The sequence below is a fragment of the Mus pahari genome, chromosome 17 (genome assembly GCF_900095145.1).
Source record: "Mus pahari chromosome 17, PAHARI_EIJ_v1.1, whole genome shotgun sequence".
Taxonomy (NCBI): Eukaryota; Metazoa; Chordata; class Mammalia; order Rodentia; family Muridae; genus Mus; species Mus pahari.
In genome coordinates this window covers 55,708,752-55,725,573 of record NC_034606.1, presented here as the reverse complement: position 1 = coordinate 55,725,573, position 16,822 = coordinate 55,708,752, and the positions used below count along the sequence as shown (strand labels likewise).

The following is a 16,822-nucleotide window of genomic DNA, read 5'->3' as shown; positions in this document are numbered from 1 at the left end:
TTGGTTTTAGACGGAGTGACTAATCTAATGTTGACAATGGGTTACTGAAATCACCCAGTATTGTCTTATCAGCACCCACTTGTCCTTTCATTTCCATTAATCTTTCTCTTATGAGACAGGGAGCCCCAATGCTTAGCGCGTGTATCTTGCAACTGCTTTGCCTTTTGATGGAATTGTCCCGTGTATGAGTGTGTAGTGGTATTTTTCTCTTCCAATCTTTACTTCAAGTTACTTTATTACATAGAAATGTCACTGGTATGATTATAGCATCCATTTACTTGGTATTGATTCCCGTCCTTCCATTTCCAGTCTATACCTTTATTAGTGAGGTCTTGTTTTCAATTCCATAGGTTAATTGTTGTTTATTGGGCTAGTGAAGAACATCTACATTTAGAATTATTACTGAGATAGCTTCGCAGATACCTGTAATCCTCTCTGTTGGTTTTTTGGTTGATGGTATTATTGGTCTCCCTTTTTTTCCTCTCCTTGTGTTGGTGGCGTTTTCTGGTTTACCTAGCTGAACATGATTTGTGCCTAAGTAGTTTTTCTTTATTCATCTATCCATCTCATGATATTTATTGTTCCTTGTCCTGGTAATATATAATTGAGGGTGCTTTTGTTCCTTTTGTATTTAAGATTCCTTTTAGTCTTCGGCAATGCTAGATTTGTGGCCATAAATTGCTTTATGTTGTTTCCTGTCTTGAACTGTCTTTCTTCAACTTTAGGTAACTTGGGTAGATAAAGCAACCTTAATTGGCAGTTGTTTACTTTCATGACTTGAGGCCTATTATGCTCTTCCCTGGCTTTTGGGTTTCCTACTGGAAGGTCTGATGTTTAGCCTTTGTGAGTTGACACTTTCCTTATATAGGTTTTTCATGTGTGTGTGTGTGTACACAATATGTGTATATGTATGCACATATATGTGTACATATGTGTATACACATATATTTAGTTTGTGGTTTTACATTGTGATTACAGTTTGTGTAGGGATTCTTCCTAGGTCATCTCTAGTTGGACTTCTTAATTCCTTACTGTATTTGAATATTCATTTACTCCTTTCGATTTCAAGAAATTTTACTACAGTTTCACTGCGTAGATTTTCCATGTCCCTAATGTTTTTTTTCTAGTTTTTGCGTGTTTGTTTTGCATATACGCGTATGGTGTGTGTGTGTGTGTGTGTGTGTGTGTGTGTGCGTGTTTGTGTGTGTGTGTGAAGTGTTTGCACATGACTGTGTGCGTGTTTGTGTGTGTGTGTGTGCGCGTGTGCGTGTGTGTGTGCGTGTTTGTGTGTGTGTGTGCGTGCGTGTGTGCGTGAAGTGTTTGCACATGAGTGTGTGCGGTTGTGTGCATGCATGCAGAGGCTACGAGATGTTAGGAGAGGAAGGCTCTCTCATTGAAGCAGAAGCTGCTTTTCAGCTAGGCTGGCTGAGCAGCGAACTCTCAGGATCTGCCTCTTATAAGCACGTACCACCATGCCTGCTTTGTTTTTGTTTTTGTTTTTAATGTGATATTGAGAATGCGAACTCAGGTCTTCATGCAGTGCAACCCTTACCTACCCGAGCCACCTCACCAGTATGCTTTCCCTTTAGTTTTTATTTCATAACTTTCTTCTAGTCTATGGGTTCCTAAGTTTTGTCTTAGGATTACGTCACTCAAGTTCTTGGATGGTGTTGGGTTTTTTCCTTTTGTTTTGTCAACTTGATACAACTTAGAATCATCTGGGAGGAGGGGACCTCCACTGAGAATATGCTTTCCATAAGTTTAGCCTGTAGGTAAACCTCTGGGGCATTTTCTTGATTAATGATTGATGTGGTCGGTTCAGCACCCTGTGGGTGGTTCTGAGTTGTGTAAGAAAGCAGGGTGAGCAAGTCATGGGCAACAAGCCAGTAAGCAGCACCCTTTCCCGGTCTTTGTTTCGGTTCCTGCCTCCAGGTTCCTGCCTTCATTTTTCTTTATGATGAACTTCAACTGTAAAGTGAAATTTCCTACCCAAATTGCTTCTTGCCATGGTATTTATCACAGCAGTTGAAAGCTAACTAGAGCAGTGTGGCATACTTACCTATTTATCAGTCTTAACTAGTATTTCTTAATTTTATCTTTTATCTATGTCATCGTTTTCCTTTCATGTTCAGGACATGTCAGATAGCACTAAATAGGAAGCGCTAAGGCGAGGCAAAGCCTGCTTCTCCACTCTCATTACCAAGCAGGCTGATCTTGCCTTGCCTGTAGCAGTACCCCACTGGCAGCAGCTTCCTTAAACCCTAGTAATTCATTCCTCCAGACAATGTTGGGACAGTTAGTAGACCAATGTTGGAGCCATATGCTGCGAAAACAGGTCTCTTTTAGAAATCAGCAAACATATCAAGTAAAACAATGTGTTGAAACAAAACAGAACACTCAAAACAAAAGTACTTTGGAGCTCTGGTCTTACCTCCTTAGTCTAATAAAACGAGATACGGTGATCCTCAGAGGGTTCGGTACAGCCAGGAAGTTTATGGGCGCTGCTACTTTGGTTTATGCCATGTGGTTAAATGAACCAAGTTGGCAATAAAGCCATGTGGCATTTATGATGTCCTTACCAAAGACGTCATGCAAGTCACATGGTTACTTTCTGCTCAAGGTGAGTTCAGCTCTGTGGTAGATTGAACCCATCCCTCATCTTCCCAATGGGGTCCACAACTTGCCGTTATAGTCTTTTTCTTAAAATAAAGACCATATATATATATATATATATATATATATATATATATATATATATTATATATGTGTATATATACATACATATATGTATATGTATATTTGTATACACACACATATATACATACATATATGTATATGTATATTTGTATACACACACACACACATATATATATATATATATATATATATATATATATATATATGTATATATATATAAATGAGATGGTATCTATGGCCTCAGCAGATAGATTCCCAAATATCAAAATAAACAGAGAAAGGAATTCAGTGATTTAAGCTCAAGGAAGAAGAGTCTATATGGAGCCATTAGAATGGCTAGAATTAGCATCTCATCGATAGAAAGAGAAGAGATTTAAGCACCATCCAAGTTTACTTCAAGACAAATGTTGGTCTGCCTTACTCTCAAGGTTGTTGAAGAAACAAGGGAAGAATGGGAGATAAGTGGGGTTTTTGTTTTGTTTGTTTTTGTTTTGTTTTGTTTTAAAAGAAAACCCAGAGGTTTGTCCTCATGTGGAGAAAAACCCAAATCACCCTCCTACCCTCAGGATCACATTTCACCCTGACCAGAGTGAGGAAAAGTCACTGTAGGTAAGGGTTTGGATTAATAGTACTGTTTTAATATCTGTTCTCAGGTCTCTAGTCCCTAACTGGCTAACTGACTTTTTAGGGCAGTTACATGAGTTTTGGTTCAAACAGAAGGCATGGGTTTGGGGAGATGGCTCAGTGGGTAAATACTGTTGGTGTTTGAGCATGGTGACCTGAGTTTGTTACCCTAAACCTATGGTGAAACTTCTGAGGTTTGTCCTCTGCCTACTGTATATGCACTGTGGCATGCTAAGTCAAATGTCAGAGGGTAAGAAATATGGATAATTAAGTCATCCTGCTCAAGATGCTTTTAACCTTTACTTTCCCAAAATTGAACCATCATGTCATGTCATGTCTGGTCATATAAAGAATAAGCTGTTAACCTGTCAATTGTTTTCTGTGCCTGGTGGAGATTAGTCTGTTTTTCTATGACACGATTATATCAGTTCAGGCAAGGAGTGTCAAGTCCATGGATCACTCCCTTCATTTGGGGTGGGCCACACCCATCCTCTGAGGTTTTCCATGTCCTGGAATCCAAGGTGATTGCTGGTTGAGGACAAAGATTTATCTCTGTTGCTTTATTCTTGAACTGGAAGGAGGTAAGGTAGGCAGTGAGTGATTAGCATGTTTAACTGCTGTTGTAAGCAAAGCAGGCAAGCAGAGGAAACAGACACAGAGCGAGTGTAGACATTCCAGTGTATGAAGGATCTAAGTGAGGAATCAAAAGAACTTTGGAGCAAAAGAACCTTCTGAGTGTCTGCTTAAAGACTGATTAGAATTTTAGTTGTATTCACCAAGTAACTTAATGCACAGTGACTCAAAGTCAGGCAGAGTGGTACAGACATGGTGAAAGAAAAGGCCCGATAAGATCAGAGAATCTGAAGATCCTTCAGGCTATTCCATTCCAAAAATTCTTTCTATCTTTTTTTTTCCTATTCCAGTAGTCTAAGGTTTTACCACTTTGTGTAATTTCTTTGGAAACTATCCATAATTTTTATGAAGTTAGACATTGGAGATAATTAGAAGTTCTATTCTGGTGGAAGTAGAGAAGTCCTGTAATTACACATCATGTACTACAGTAATTATCTTTACTTCTGTGCTCTTCCCTGTGGCCCAGAAAGCCTGCTTTATTATTATAGAGTGAGTGCTGAAAACCTCGTGGAAGGAAACATTGGTAATGAGTCTTGCTCTCTTCCTCAGTGGAAGTGAGACAAGTAATAGGGACGTCCCAAGTCATGTTGCCACGGTTCTCTCGTTCTGTACACAGCGTGGTTGATTTACCTTGAAGATTTTGTGAGCAAGAGGAAAGGTTAAGAAAGACGCATTTAGCAAGAGACAATAAGGCAATCTCCATTACAGCCCTTGTATTAGTTAGGGTTTTCTAAAGGACAGAACTGATAGAAAGAACATCATGTGTGTTATTTATTAGCATGTAAGCCACTCTCATAAAATAAACATACATGTATATATGTATGCATATGTATATGCATGTATATACTATGTATTCATATGGATATAGTATGTATACATATTATATATGCATATATATGTATATACATAGACATATGTATATGCATACACATATACATATGTATATGTACTAAATCCATATGTATTCATATTATATGCATGTGTGTATACGTACACATATATGTATACATACATAAACATGTATATACATACACATATCCATATGTATACATACTATAGCCTTATGTATACATAATATATACATGCATATACATATGTATGTTTGTTTTATTAGAGTGGCTTACAAGCTATGGTCAGCTAGTCCAACAATGGCTATCTCCTCCTGATGGAAACTCTATGAATGTGGTAATTGGATGTCTCAGCTGATCTTCAGTATATATTGGAATCCCAAAGAAGTAGCTTCTAATACGAGAGAAGGAAATCTTTTACTTGAAGGATGGTTTGACTTGGTTCCTCTCTTTCTTGAGTTCTCTTTCCCCACCATCCTCCAAATACAACAGTTGGTGCCAAACCCTAGGATAGAGGGGTCATTTGAATGAATTGGCATGTGTGAAACTTCTGAGCCTTTGTCACTGTGCTCATTAAATTCACTTTCAAGCCTCTTTATCTTTTAGCTTGGAGCTTGACCAGTACACTGAGGGGAGACTCCCTACCCTTGAAGTTTCTGCTTCACATCCAATACCAGGTGTCTTACATTTCCTGAACACCCCATCAAAAGCAACTAAAGGGAGAAAGGGTTTACCTTTGCATGAAGCTCCAGGGAACTGTCTCTCATGGCAGGAAAGTTGAAGCATCTGACCACATTGCTCCTGCAGCTGGGAGGAAAGGAGTGGTGGACACTCAGGGCTCAGCTAGATTTCTCCTCCCTAAGTAGTCCAGGACACAAGCCTAGAGACTGGTGCTCTCCACTTTTAGGGAATGTCCTCCTACCCCAATTAATTGCTCACAAGCATCCCTAGAATCTTGGATTCTCAGCGATTGTAGATCCTGCCAAGTTGATCATCAATATTATATACCACATCAGGACCATTTGTCTCTATTGTTAAAATATACTGACCTTCATCATTAGGACTTCTAGTTCTCCTCCATCCTTAGGAATTCTTGTCCTTCATTATCAGGACGTTTTTTCTCCATGATTAGGTCTTCTTATCCTCCATGGTTGAACTTTTTGTCTTCAATGCAGAACTTTGGTGAGTCCCTTTAATTTCCACAAGTACTTCTTTCTATGCCAACAAAGTAAATCCAAAGACCAAGCGTTGGGTCACAGGGTATCCTCATCTTCATTCAGACATGCGTATTCTTTCTTGGGGAAACTAAGAATTTGCTTTTGGTGTCCAAGGTGGCTTTGGCCACTTGTCAAAGGGATCTGGAAGGTCGCAATGATGTTTGTTTCCTCTGTGTGTGTGTGTGTGTGTGTGTGTGTGTGTGTGTGTGTTTTCTAGATTTACCAAAATCACCAAACAAAAAAAGCCTTGTCTGGAGTACAAGTTTGCATTGGTAAATGGTCCAGAGTTCTTTCAATTCAGATCTTTCAATTCCTGGCCTGCATGGTAAGGAGTTCTTCTGACCCTTGTTTGAATGTATTGGGTCCCCCCCCCCCACACACAATTTATATACCTCTGGAAATCCTTTCCTCTCTTAGTAAAAGCTCCCTTGACCTTTTCTCTCACTTAAAAAAAATTCTAGCCTGGAACTTAGCACTTGCTTCCACTTTTCACAGCGAGCAGGAGTACAATGTGCAGGTGACAGTGTTGGTCCCTGCTGTTTTCCTTCCATACTGAAAGATGTATAAATATACACTGTGAATGGAAGATTCTGGGAAGAGGATTCATCTTCCACTGAACCTTCTGCAAGGCTGATTGATTAGAACTTCCAAGGTCTTGGACATGTTGGAATGTTGTGGAGCCAGGATCTGATTAAAATGTATCTTGGGCATCTTTAGCCCCCTATTAGCCATTTCTTCCCCACCTATGTGTCTGCTCCCTGAGATCCATAGGCAGGATTGAGCACAGGTTATATATTTACCATGCTCCAATACCTTAAGAAAGAATAGCTAACCCATGATAATAGAGCCTAAGACAAGCAGAGCGCCCTTCTTTACCTCTGGCATGTAGCATAGGTTACATCATTAGCAAGGACTGCTTTCACATGATGCACAGGTTACATCATTAGCAAGGACTGCTTCCATATGTAGCATAGGTTACACCATTAGCAAGGACTGCTTCCACATGATGCAGGACCTTGCTTCTGCTTGCGATCTGACTTTGCCTGGTGGGACTGAAACTTCTTTCGGATGCTCACTGTGCTTTCTGCTATGACATTAATAAATTCCTTGCATGAAGGAGCGTTTGACTGCTCTTTTCTTTATCCTTCCTTCCTTTCTCACCCCCAAACTTAACACAAACACTTGAGACCCATTCCACTTTGTTTCCTTCAGGAGCGGGGGCAGTTATCGGAAGGTAAATCACAATGTCTTAGAAATCTAAATGACCCATTTTCCTCCTGTTACATGTGATCTTACAGTTGAATCAGGGATCTCAACATAAACACCTGATACCTAGAATCTGGTAGAGGAGAAAGGGAATAAGCATCAGTTTATAAGCAAAGGAAATGAATTTTGGAACAGGAACCTGACATAGCACAAGCTTTAAGACCAACAATTGACAAATGGGGTCTCATAAAACCTAAAAAAAAGTTTGGACAGCAAAAGATGCCATTATTTGACTGAAGAAGCAGCCTAGAGAATGGGAAGAAATACTTATCAGGTATTTATTCAACAGAGGGTTATTTTGTAGAATATTTAAAAAATTAAAAAAAAAACTAATCACCGAACAACCCAATTAAAAATTGGGGAAAGAAATCAAAAAGAGTGCTGCCCCTAAATAAAATACAAATGGTGTAACTTTTTTTTTTTTAACTGTTCAGCATCCTCAGCCATTAGACACATGCACCTTAGAACTACTTTTGGATTTCTTCTTACTTCAGTCATAATGGCTAAGATTAAAAAAAAAAAAGAGAAAAATACTGGTTGCAGATGCAGGAAAAGTAGAATGTTTATTCATGGGAGTGCAAACTAGCATAGGGACTATGGAAATCACGGGCTTCCTCAAAATGCTATAACTAGACCGACTGTGCCATCCAGCCATGTCTCTGCTGAACATATTTCCAAAGGCCTCTGTTCTAATACAGAGGCTTCCTCGTTCACACTTGCTGATGGCTAGTCACAAGAGCCAGGAAATGGAAGCAGCCTAGATGTCCATCAGCTCAAGAAGGGATAATGGAAACGGGGGGGCATGGGTACAATAGAAATGCCTTCATCTATACATCTATAGACTTGTAAATAATCATCCTGAGAGAGGTAGTCAGAAGATAGAAGGGACCATCCCCAATATAGTTCTATTATCCACCTCCCGATGGGGTCCATGTGAGAGTTAGATCCTTCCCTGGGGTTGCTGTATCTGGTACATTATTGGCTTTCTGATTTCCCTGTTATGATGTTAGTATTCACTAGAGTCTCAATTTATGGCAATAAGTTTAGTGTATGACACCTTCTACTGTCAGGGATACGTCACTGATCAGTCTGCTTCATTGGTGATGCTGGACAGGTACCACTGGTCACAAATCCAAAGTCATTCTCCATTCTTAAAATGGAGTCACAAGCTGTTTGGCATCTCCCAGGGAAAGGAAACACCTAAAAACCAAATTTACTCGCTCTGGAGTAACTTGAAGGAGAGCAAAGCTTGACTTCAGCACTGGGTATTCTGGCCTTTCATCACAAAATAGGCATGAGGAGGGCCCCTTACTACATGGACTTTTGTATCCCTTAGCCCTGGAAAACTTCTACTGTATTCTGTTCCACTGATTTTTTTTTTCTAGGCTGGAGGTAAGACTTAGATGTTGCTTCTCTTGGTAGGAGTTTCTGATTTTGCTTGCTTTTCTTTTTTCCTTACTTTTTACTGATTATCTTGATTACGTATTTCAAGATCTCTATTAAAATAAATAGCATGTATTATTTATCACATTTTCAGAAAACAGTGCTTTTCCTGCATTTTCTTATCAATAATTCATCCGTGTTCTAGTGTTATGGGCGTGGCAACTTCTTTTTCTTTCTTAGCATTGTAATTATGGGATTTCTACTTTTGATATTTTACCCTCCTCATTCATTTCCATCATCTCCTGTTCTCTCTCTCTCTCTCTCTCTCTCTCTCTCTCTCTCTCTCTCTCTCTCTCTCTCTCTCAAGTTTATTCTGCTCACATGTTATGTTTTGTGACTCCCTGGCTCTCTATTCATATCTGACATGGGGATGTCTGCAACCCCAGAGGAGGTTTATAGCCTGATGGACTTTTCTACAGCATCAAGAAGCTTTCTGACGAAGACTCCATGGAATAGGCCATCCAGTCTCTCTAAAGTTACTCTGTTCTCTGCCCTGTCACTGATGTTCTGAGAATAGGTCAGGGTACAGATGAGACACCACTGTTCTCCTGGCAAACTGTATCTAGTTTCACGTGATTGTGGAAACGTCACTCCCTTTGTTTAGCTTGAGTCAAGTCCTGGCTGTTGCCTGGGAGACCTAGGAAGAAAGAATAAAGTTTTGACTTTCTAAGGAAAGAATAAAGGTTTGATTTTCTGGGGTTAGAAGAAGGGAGTGCTTCCTCTAGCACGTATATTAGCACTCCAGTTCTGTAGGAATGACCTCAAATACTGAGTATGGTGCCTTATTAGTGAATTATAGGAATTAAATGGAACAGAATTGGAAGCATTAAAACTGTAGCTCATGGCTATGTTAACATGACCTTTATGTAGAACTGTTTAACTATATGTTTGGAGAAATATCTATCTATCTATCTATCTATCTATCTATCTATCTATCTATCTATCTATTTAATGTTTTGCAAGGAATTTAAGACTGTCTTAAGGATCATGGGAATGGTCATTACCTACATTTTTAAAATGTGCACATTGCTCTGCGTTTCATTTACTGGGTTTTGATTTGCTTAAGGACAGGGAAGACTATAAGTGCTCACTAAAAAAAATAGTTTGAATAGTTAAAAATGCCGTATAGAGAAACAAACCTGTCAGTTGTATTTTGGGAGGGTTGTATAAATATAAGTGATTTTTATGTACTGGAAAGATTCACCACATGGAAAGAAGGTAATGCTTTATGCTATTTGCAGAAAATATAAAAATACGTTTCTCATAATTATTTCAAGTTTCTACTAGTAATAACCTGTCTTTAGTTTATAATAACAATGCAAGATTTTCTTTCCAAATTCCTCTGTGGGACTGAAAAGGCTCTTTCAAACCACCACCCACGACACTGCTCTCCAAGAACTTGCTAGTTGTCTCTCAATTGTATTGCTAGGTAGAATTTTTAAATCAGAATAGCTTCTTTGGGGTTGTGTATTTTCAACAGAAGGGGTATAATTTTAAGGATTTTCATAACTTAATGGTAAGAATAACATTACTTTCAAAATAAGATTAATGATATTAAAAGTACGAAAATTGCTTCCCAGAAAAACCAAAGGTTAACTTCTACATAGGTGCCAACAATATCCACCTTCAGAAGGAACAGTGGTGCTTATGTGTGGGTTTGTTTCTGAGGGTTTAAACATCAGAAATCTTATTTTTTACACAGGTTTCAGGCTGCAGAGTTGAAGATGAAAGAGCCTCAGGGCTGGTTTCTTGCTTGGCCTTTTTCCATGGCTTTCAGATACCCATCTTCCTCTCCATATGTCCTTTGTACTGCTTTATCTTCCCAAGAGCCTGTCCAAGCTTTCTCTTATCAGGACACCCATTACAGTGGATTGACACCCCACCAACATTTTAATTAATTTTATATTAATTACCTCTTAAAGCTATATTTACATAACATCATTGTCTGTAGGTGTGTGTATCAGATGTAGATATTTCAACATACAAAGTTTGAAATGGGAAAATGCAGGCCACAATAACACAATTATGAGTGGACTTATTTATCTTTATTCTATTCTACTTCTTAACTTCTTACTCCCCCTGCCCCCACAGGTAAACAGATATATGGCGGACTCTGGCACACAAAGGAACAAGTTCCAAGTTTGTAGGTAGACACATAACACATAATAAGTTTAACTGAATAAAGTCACAGCATTTGATCAAAACATGTCATGGTGAATGGGAAGGACCATGGTCACATGGGCTACCATGGTGTGCTCAGTTAAGCACACTCATAATTGTATTTGCTGTCTTTCAGCAGTGCAAAGTAGAAAGATCAACTATTCCGTGGAATTGGCATTCATAGGTAAGATCACTCATTAGGCAGTCTCCAAGTCTTATGAAATATTTAATAACATCATGAACAATATGATACAACATTGTAACTATGAGAAAAAACTGAACAGAAAACACAATTTAAATGTTTTAATGTTTTTTCATAAAATTTGTATCATAATTTATAGTTTCTAGACTTTGCCACATAATTATATCATAATTTTTGGACTAATATCCCTCATGTCTTCATTTTTATATACTGGTGATTATGTTTCTAGTTTTCATGATGCACAATTATGAGAAGTTATTTATTTTTTATCATAAAATTATTAAAAATTGTATAACTTTTAATGGGAAATGTGATACCTATATTAGTGAAATGCTGAGGGATCCAGTCTTTGCTATGCCTTAGTGGATCTGCAGAGACAGAAAATAAGACAGTCTTTCTCCGAGTAGTTTATATCCACTCTAGGAATAAAATGACCGCCACTCAGTGTGTCACATTCCCTTCATGGAAAGAAGTGTAAGTGTCAGGTGCTGTGCGTCTATGTGTTAGTCATTTAATATGACTTTCTTAGTCATTTAATAGTAGCAAAATTAACCTCCAGGTGTTATTATTCCTTATTTATTTATTTCTGGCAAGATAAACTGCACCACACAGTTTTGAAAGATGAGCAGAATACCTCAGATTCTCCTCTGTATACGTGGAAATAAACATTTCATGAAATTCAAACAAGCAGCAGTTTCCCCTTGACTTTTACATGTCTTAGCCTGTGGAAGGTCAGGATAATGCTTATCTTGAAATTCACCGACTCTTTAAACATCAAGTAAAACTGAACACAGTGAATTAAAACCCGAGACAAGAAATGGAGAAGAGAATTCCTCCATCAGAGACCAGCTGCAACCTCAGAAAGGGCAGAGTGGAACCTGGGATGCAACCAGGAAAGTTAGGAAACTTGGTCACGGCTCATGGCAGTAAAATTTAACCTCCTCAAAATAAAATCACCATTGCCTTTAGTTACACCCCTTTGGCGAAAGACAACAAGCAATGAAAATCTACAAATTATTTTATAAAAGAGATAGCAGTGGGCTAACGGTTTGAGAAAGTATTGCTGAGGTGTCAGAGTTTTATATTTAACCAACTATCAGTGTGTGATTTACTATCAGAATTTAGCCAAATATGTGTATATTACAAAAAATAAAAATGATAATAATATGAGCAAAGGTTTGTGGCAAGTGAGTTTGAATGATGAAGTTTTTATTACTTATGAAATTTATGGAAAATTATGAGTTTATATGTATGTGATAAAACTTTAGATTATTATAAATAAATAGTAAAGATCTGAGATATATCTAAGGGCCCTCATGCAAACCAAAGCTTACTCATGAATATTGTACTGGAATTCATGGCATGTATTTTAATTAACCAAAAATCTCTAATAGAAATGATAAATTTGAAATGTACTTGCCTTCCAGTCTAAACCAGTGCCCTGAGTGGACCTTAGGCACTGGATCTGCACTCATTTCCACAACACCCAGAGGAAGCTCAACTCCTAGGTACTCTAACATGCCCAGGATCACAGGTGGGGAGGCCACACCATCTGCCCCAACACCAGGAATGATTGGGACCCCTGGGATCCAGGGACACAGGAACCCCCTCCTGGCCAGTGGCACAGGTTCCTTCCAGTCTGAGCCAGTGCCCTGAGCAGACCTTGGGCATTGGCTCTGCACCCAGTCCCACAACACCCTGAGGAAGCTCCACTCCCAGGTGCTCTAACATGCCCAGGATCTCAGGTTTTCAGGATCTCAGATGCAGCTTGACTCCCTGGAGCTCTGACACACCCAAGATCTCAGGATCACAGGATCCCAGAATCATAGGAATACAAAGACAGCTGGACTCTGAGGAGTTCGGGCATAACCAGGATCACAGGAGGGGTAGGGTCCAGTCAGAGACAGCAAGGGCAGGTAGCGCTAGAAATAATCAGACGGCAGGAGGCAAGTGGAAGAACATAAGCAACAGAAACCAAGTTTACTTGGCATCATCGGAACTGAATTCTCCCACCATAGCAAGTCCTGGGTACCCTAACACACTGGAAAAGCAAAATTCAGATATAAAAACACTTCTCATGATGATACAGGACTTTAAGAAGGACATAGATAACTCACTTAAAGAAATACAGGAGAACACAGGTAAACAGCTAGAAGCCCTTGAAGAAAAATCCCTTAAAGAATGACAGAAAAACACAAACAGGCAAAGGAAATGAACAAAACTATTCAAGATCTAAAAAATGGAAATAGAAACAATGAAGAAATCACAAAGGGAGACAACCCTGGAATTAGAAAACCTAGGAAAGATTTCAGGAGTCATAGATGCAAGCATCACCAAGAGAATCCAAGAGATAGAAGAGAGAATCTCAGGTGCAGAAGATACCATAGAAAAACATTGACACAACAGTCAAAAAAATGCAAAAAAGCAAAAAGCTCATAACACAAAACATCCAGGAAACCCAGGACACAATGAGAAGACCAAACCTAAGAATAATAGGTATAGAAAAGTGGGAAGATTCACAACTTAAAGGGCACGTGGTGAGCCCAGAAAGTCCACAGAACACAATGATGTTGACATCTACCCCACACATCAAGGCCCCAAGTACCTTTGAGGCCTGGAATGCCAGCTCATCCATCTCTATCGGGCCAGTGACAGTGAACTCTAAGGAGACCATCAGCCCCTGGAGGCAGACCCCAATTCCAATTTCTTCTACCCCCTTGGGAACTACTAAATTGTCTTCTTTCGGGACTTCTGCTGGTACCAGCATGAGCCTGTACCTGAGCCTATAACCTACCAGGAAGTTTCCAGCAAGACATCATCACTGGTTCCAGAACCATCAAATGTAGCCAGTGACCCTCCCCTGTCACTGTAGCCAATCCTGTGGCAGACAGAACTGTGGCTTCTACATCTACCTTTAAAGGGACCAGTGCACTCCCCGCCACTGTGACAATAAGCTCTGACGAGACAAGTGGACCCTCTGTGACTGCAACAGTAAGCGCCAATACCAGTGGTCCCCCTGTCACCATGGCTACTGGGTCTCTGGGGCCCTCCAATGAGATGCATGAACTCCTTGCCACCATAGCAACCAGTTTTGTGGAGAGTCCCAATGTGGCCCGTGGCACTCCAGTCTCCAGCATAAAAATATTCACGACATCTACCTGAGATCCCATAACCACCAGGTCGCCACGCTAAGGATCAAGTGGCATGTTGCTGGTGCCCATGCTTATTACCTTGTTGGTGGCTTTGGTTCTCCTGGCGCTACTACTGTTGTGGTACAAGAGGCGGAGGACTGGGACCGTGACCCTGAGAAAAGGTGAAAAACAGAACTGGCTGATGGATGCCTGGGCTGGGCCAACCCCGTTTCCTGATGATCGGGCCCCAACTGTATCAGAGTTATGGGGCAACGTACACTCTGAGGTACCGAAGTCAGAAAGCTACAGGCAGCGGCCCTCGTTCATTACTTTCTTGGACAGACAGAAGTCTCATCCGGGCTCTGTAGTACTAAAAGAGGTGGAGCCTGTGTCGGGTCCCAACCTGAAGGGGGAGGAAGAGCCACTTATGGCCAGTAAGGCTGAAGCTGTGGAAACCCCAACTTCTGACGGGCAGGCCACAAGCCAAAGATGAGGCTTTGCCTCAATCTCAAGGAGCAACAGGTATTCATCCAATGTGCTCCTTAACCCTGGATCCTGCTGTCAGCTGCCTCACACTCTGCATTTGTGAATATTTGTGGACCAAAATCCATCCATCCATCCTTCCTTCCTTCCTTCCTTCCTTCCTTCCTTCCTTCCTTCCTTCCATTCATTCATTTATTCATTCATTCATTCTTCATCCATTCATTTCCTCCCCCCTCCCCCTCCCACCCCCGCTGTCTCCCACCTCCCCTTCCTCCATGCTGCCTTTGGAACCAGTTGCTGAATCTCCATGAGGATAAAAGCTTAGTTAACCCACATTTTCCCAAGGATCCCCCTTGGAATGCTAGGATCCGACAAGAAGAATGAAATGACAGGCTAGAAAACTCCCTAGGATGAGGCTGTGAAGTACATGCACACATCCCCTCCCCGTCAGGGGCCCCTTCGGGACTACCTCTCAATTACCACTTGCTTTGAAGCCAACTTACATAGAACCTGGATGGCAACACTCAGCTTGCTCTTGGGTGAGCTGTGGACCTGTGACTTCGCCCAGAGCACGCTGATTTGGGGCTGGCTGGTAGCTGCTTGGGGGTGGGGGGGCTGCCAGAGATCAGTCACTTCTCCTTGGGGGAGGGGTGAGGAGAGTTTCTGGTTCCATGTAGTCCCAGCACCCGCTGTATCCACTTGCAAGTATGGTTTGTGTGCAAGATAGGACAATTCAGGCGATGGCTGCGAATGGTACTGGTGAGTATAGACCATGAGAGAGACAGGGCAGGTGCTGGTGAGCTCCAAAGGGAGGGAGGGACTCAGAAGTGATCCCTTTGTAGTGCTCAGACCAACTAAAAACCCAAGTGTGTCTGTAGCTCCCAGAAGAATGCAAATGTGATGGGGACTAAATGTGCCATCAAGTGTGAGTTTTTTCAGCTAAGCTACTATATCCTTTCCTCAGTTCTCCCTCCCACCAGCACATGCCACACCCATATCGGGCACACACCAGTAGGCACACATGTAAGAAGGGGAGAAGAGTCATTCCAGAGCGGGGACTGAGCAGTGCAAACCTCTGGTTTTCGTGCTTTCCCCTATAGGTTCAATTGTCTGTTTCCTCTTCCATCCCAAGACTGAAGCCCTTCCCTTGTCTCAGGCGAATAAGAGAGAGTTCAATGAAAGACAGGCCCAGGAGGTGGGACATGGATGCCACAGACTCCCTAAGGGTCTGAGGTAGAAAGAGGGGACAGGCTTCTGACCAGACATCCTCTGGTACCTGCCTGGGCACATGGTCCTAAGGTGGTTGCTGGAGGAGATGTGCAAGAGGAAGCTATTGAGTCAGAGGGCCCTGTCCTTGAGAAGACTGACCCACAGAAGAAGACCTGTGTGTGAGATTGTGTGTGGCCTGGATGGGAAAGGGAGGGGATGAGGAATGGAAAGGGACATGGACCAGCTGCCACCACGTCAAGCCGTCATTGTCCCCTCCCCGAGTCTGTGGGGAAGACGAAGGGCTGAGCTGGGTACCCCTGGGCCATACTGAAACCATTTCTGCTGCTCACTACTGTGTGGACCAGCTTTCTTGGCACTGTGTGGGCCAGCTATAACAGAGATGGCTCAAGTGAGTTGCAAATGTCCCTTAAGGGACACAGCAACTGTTGTGGTTGATATTTGCCAAACTGTGTGTCCTGATTTCAGGTTCAGAAGAGAATGTCACCAAGCTGAGAGGCCAATGGCTCTGCCTGTCTTGTTCCACTGTCACGTCTGAGGTGTTTCGGGCTGTCAGGGGCAGGGGGGAGGGGACAAGGAAATGGAGTAGAGACGGTGGATAGCACCCAATGGGACCTCAGCCCCGACAGGGCCAGATGTTCTGAGTGCTAAGTGGGATGACAGACGAAAGTGTCACAAGAGGACCCAAACTAGGAAGTGGTTGGTATTCTACCTCTGAAGGAAGAAAAGGAAACTTAACGTTTATCGCAGGGTCTTGGCCACATCTCTCTTCCTAGTGACTCCGGTGCGGGACAAGCAGCAAACACTCAGTGCACGTTCCCATGAATGAATGGACGGATGGACGGACGGACAGATGGATGAGGTGTTGGCAGATAGCAAGGGGAAGGCATT

At 41.4% G+C, this 16,822-nt stretch overlaps 1 pseudogene; it reads left to right on the top strand.

The window, feature by feature from the left end:
* Nucleotides 1-2,589: 2,589 nt before the first annotated feature.
* On the top strand, nucleotides 2,590-16,760 carry LOC110334541 (annotated as a pseudogene).
* The last annotated feature ends 62 nt before the right edge of the window (nucleotides 16,761-16,822 follow it).